A 5,000-nucleotide genomic window follows, 5' to 3' on the forward strand; every position below is an offset into this window, starting at 1 on the left:
CCTCTGCCAAATAACGAATTACATGATCAGGATTGTTAACTAACTTCATCCAGTTCTTAACTACTGAGAACTGAACAATTCTTTCTAGATTAGGAATGGCCAGACCCCCATCCTTACGCCGGGCATACAGTAGGCAGTCGGTAACCGACGAAGGCAAATGGAGGACTGCCTTAACGAAATTCCTAATCTCCTGATCTAGTCTCCTGAGACTTGTGACTCCCACCTCAGCCACAGTCCACTGATAGAGGAATCTAGGCACCAGGTAACGTGACATTAAGATGATTTTCTGCCTGGGCTTCAATCGTAAACGAGAGAGTCTCCGCAGAAGGAGAGCGAGATAGTCGCTATCGTAATGAGTAAATCTCCCCTTTGAGATTGTAAACATGCACCCCAGATATCGAAATGCCTCGTCAACTTCGACCTTGCACACCTGCTCCTCCCCCACTCGTACTCTTGGATCTTTAGAGTACCATGCTTTAGCGGTCGGGATAATCTGTATCGACCGGCACTTCGATATCGAGAGTGACATGTCAAGCTCCGACAGATATCGATGAACCACCCCTAGCGCTGACTGCAGGTGTTCGGCAGTATCAAACGCCAGGAGTAGGTCATCGGCATAAGCCAGAACGCCAACCTCAAATTCGCCTATTCGGAACCCCCCAGGGCTACCCTCCAGTCTCCGCAGCAGTTCATCTAGGACCAGATTAAATAATAGTGGACTAAGCGGATCTCCTTGCTTAACTCCACGCTTGATCTCAAGTGAGACATTATGGCCCTCTATCTGGGTAAGATTACCACTATAAAGTTCCCTAACCAGTTCGAGAAAATTCTCGGGAACGCCACGACTGCTGAGAGCCCGGAGGATTGCCCCGTGTGGCACCGTATCAAATGCTTTGCGAATATCCAGGATGCACAAAGCTATTCCTTTCCGCTTACCCTGCCGAATCAACTCACTCGCAAGGAAGCAATTGGACGATGTACTGTGCCCTCTGACAAAGCCCTTCTGAGAGCGATGGAGTGCAACAGTATCCTGCAGACGTTCTGCTAGAATGCCCGTGAACAGACGCATCAAGAGCGAGCCGATTGTGATCGGTCGCCAGTTCTCTGCCTTGGAGAGCTCTCTTTCTTGCTTGGGAATTAAGACAGTTCTATGCAGCTTCCATGCTGAAGGTATTTTGCCTGACTTAAGGATGACGTTGAACAATCGCCAGGCCAATCTCAAGCGCTCCTCCCCCTTGAGATCTTCTTTCTTAACACTGTCTAATCCCGCCGCCGTATCGTTTGCAATACGAGCAAACCTCACTTTGAGCTCAGTGAAACCAATAGGCTCACAGAGCCTATTCTCTCCATTCGAAGCGACCGCAGAGAAATCAATGCCGCATTTACCAGCGACCGACCACAACCGCTCGTACAAATCTTGTATGCTTCTAGAAGTGGGTGTCTCATCAGTAAGATGACCAGACACCCTACCTTCGATTACCCGATCGACCAGGCGCTTGGGATCTGTGTTGAAGAGACGCACAGTATCCGCATATTCCTGCACCTTTTTGTTTCTGCCACCGGCAGATGACTTCTTCTGAGGCTGTGGCTTCGAGATTTTAGTCCACTGCCTACACAGATGAACGATCCTGTTGTTCCATTCGTCCAACTGCTTCCCCGCGAGATCGTTGTCCCGCGAGCACAAGAACACATCCATCTCCCCCTCCAGATCTCTCGCCTGGTCCCCAAGGGTGTTGAGGTCCACAGCTCTGTTTTCTACCGTGGGAGCAATCATACGTTGCTTCACCAGAGTTTCATCGTCTGACTCAAGAGAATTCAATTCTTCTCTTGGAATTATAATTGTGCCGTTACAGCCCAGATAAGGATCACACTGGACTGACGCATCAACATTGCCTCCACTCTTGGACGCTAGGCAAGAGAGAGCCTCCCTCAGCTCTTTTATCTCTTCACAGGAGACCTCAAGCTGGTTGCGTACTCGCTGCAATTCCAACTCCCCGAGAGCCAGCTCCGCCTCCAGTCTCTCTACCTCCTCCCTGAGACTAGAGGCAGAGGAGTCTCCCGCGGAGCCAGACAGCAGTCTATCCTTCAGAGCATCGTCTTCAAGGGCAAGAAATTGCTGCCACTTGTTATTCTCGGAGACCAGTCTCTCCTTCTCCCTCTGCAGATCAGCGACCTGCTTCTCTACTTTAGAACAATGCTCTTGAAGCCTAAGGATTTCGGCTTCTTGCTCCTCCAGCATGACTTGTTTAGATTGAGACTCACTGCGAGCTCTTTTCAGTTCGTGAGAGAGTTGCTGAGGGTTGCCCTCTCCGCCCAGCGACCTAGCTTCGGCATTATTGTTGATATTGATGTAGTCATCCAACAGAGCACTCAAAGAGGCCTCTTTTAATGCGTCGGTATCAACCTTGGGGTCCAGGCGAGAGATCTCCTCACCTAGCCGGACACGACAGCCGCTGACCTCACCAGCCAAACGAGACGACACTTCTAATCTGCCAACATTCTGCTGGCCCCTTCCCCTCTGGCTTTCTACTCTGGCCTCAGGCGGGATGAGACCCTTCAAGAAAAGCTTTCTTTTCTTGAATCTTATTTCATCCAGAGATTTCCCCTTCAGAGCATTGGCAGCAATAAGGTTTACATTAGGATCTCCTTTGTGTTTGCGACAGATCTTGATGAGACTGTCCTCTTCTTCTACCGTCCAGAAGTTCGCCAAGCCCTCCTCCCCCGAACGCTTTTGATCCCAAGCCGCAGGATGTTTGTTCCTCATATGTTGGCCGAGACCAATCTTTGAGGCAAAGGCTTTAGTACACAGATCGCACTTGAAAGCTAATGCGTCTGTTGATTTACCTGGGCACTTAGGAACATGGCAAGTAATAGCGTTGAAGCGGGAGAAGGACTTGCCGCACTTCAGGCACTCATAATCCACATAGTGGTTCTTGAGATGCTTTCTGAAATTACTTTCAGAAGCAAAGCACAATCCTGGATGTTTAGGACACTCCAATGTCCCAAAAGGGAATCCCAATCTGAATTCTGGTACATCGTCACTTCCAGAGGGGCCGGGCCCAGCAGACTCAGCAGACCCTGCAGACCCAGCAGACACAGCCAACACTGCAGACACAGCAGACCCAGCAGACACAGCAGACACTGCAGACACAGCAGACACAGCAGACACAGCGGATACAGCCGACACAGCAGACACCTCACCTTCTGCTTGGAAGACCTCCTCCTCGTCTTCCAGCTCCACATCCTCAATAGAGACACCGTCCAGATCGTCCGACACTTCACCTCCTCCGGTCAGGCTATCCTCATCCACACAGTCCATGTCTAAAGTTGATTCTAAGCGAGACTCCGACCATCCTCTTCTTGCCAGAGACTTCGCCGCTTCTTCTTCTTGTGACCGTCCTGCAGCTGGCACAGACTTGATACGGCTGCCAACTCGTCGCCCACTGGTAGCCATCACACGTTAAAAACTGAGACACCACTGCACAGTCACACCACAGTTGTAAACCGCCCAACCGGACTACGGACAGACAGACAGTTAAGACAAGCCCCCCACCCGGTTAAGACCCCTTTCCCTCCTAAAGACGGAGGTCAAGGCCGGGTGAGGCGCACCTGGCCTCGATGCACACCACCCACTGGATGAATCGCTTCTCGCACCGCAATGCGCCAATCAAAGAGAGACGACCGCACGCACCACCCACTCGGTGCGGCGGCTGGACAACTAGATGGACGTCGACTACGTAGAGCCCGTTAGCCGAGCCTCAGGACTTACCACGCACAGTAGGTTGAAGGAGCAGGAAAAATTTAGTGCGTTACCGTTCCGCCTGAGGCTTCGTTATCCAGCCCCCACCTCGAGGAGGTCGGGCCTCTGTCAGACGTTGGATAATGGCCTGGAACCCTTGCAAGAAGAGACTAAGCTGACAGAGAGGGGGCCCCAGGCGCTACAAGCAGTCGGTAGTATTGAGCAACGTCATAGTTACTCCCGCCGTTTACCCGCGCTTGCTTGAATTTCTTCACGTTGACATTCAGAGCACTGGGCAGAAATCACATTGCGTCAACACCCGTTAGGGCCATCGCAATGCTTTGTTTTAATTAGACAGTCGGATTCCCCCGGTCCGTGCCAGTTCTGAGTTGATCGTTGAATGGCAGCCGACAAGACACCGAGCCGTAGCCCGGCGCTCCCAGCAAGGAAGATCCGTGGGAGGCCAAGGCACGGGACCGAACTCGGTTAAGGAACAAGGTGTAACCCTTGACCGTCACCTCGCCCAGGCCCGGCACGTCAGCGAACAACCCACTTCCCGACCAAGCCCGACTAGCCCCGATCCTCAGAGCCAATCCTTATCCCGAAGTTACGGATCGGATTTGCCGACTTCCCTTACCTACATTAATCTATCGACTAGAGGCTCTTCACCTTGGAGACCTGCTGCGGATATGGGTACGATCGGGCGCGACACCTCCACGTGTCCCTCTCTCGGATTTTCAAGGTCCATCGGGACTCTCTGGACACCGCTGCAACTGCGGTGCTCTTCGCGTTCTATTCCCTATCTCCATGCGAAATGCTTCCAGGGAACGTGAACGCTGAAACAGAAAAGAAAACTCTTCCCAGAGCTCCCGACGGCGTCTCCGAGTCCTGTTAGGTTACCCTGACGAACCTGTGAGGGTCCGTAGAATACGGTTCCGCTGCCCGGTTCTGGAATAGGAACCAGATTCCCTTTCGCCCAAAGGATGGGTATTGCATTGGGAAATCCGTGAAGGCTAAGCCAGATAGCACTTGAGCCGTACTAGTGCCGTATTTCTGGACGAGGGTCCCAATTAACCCCTTCACACAACAGTTCATGCCCGCAATCCCTTTGGAGTTATCCTAGGGCTTAGGATCGACTGACTCGTGTGCAACGGCTGTTCACACGAAACCCTTCTCCACATCAGTCCTCCAGGGCCTCGCTGGAGTATTTGCTACTACCACCAAGATCTACACCGACGGCGGCTCCAGGCAGGCTCACGCC

General features: G+C 52.2%; 1 pseudogene; it reads right to left on the reverse strand.

Annotated features, from left to right (window-relative positions):
• The window catches only part of LOC145676800 (large subunit ribosomal RNA), a 9,092-nt pseudogene that overhangs the window by 2,368 nt on the left and 1,724 nt on the right, over positions 1–5,000 (reverse strand).

The sequence above is a fragment of the Thermobia domestica genome, unplaced genomic scaffold (genome assembly GCF_964235325.1).
Source record: "Thermobia domestica unplaced genomic scaffold, izTheDome1.hap1.1 HAP1_SCAFFOLD_371, whole genome shotgun sequence".
Lineage (NCBI taxonomy): Eukaryota > Metazoa > Arthropoda > Insecta > Zygentoma > Lepismatidae > Thermobia > Thermobia domestica.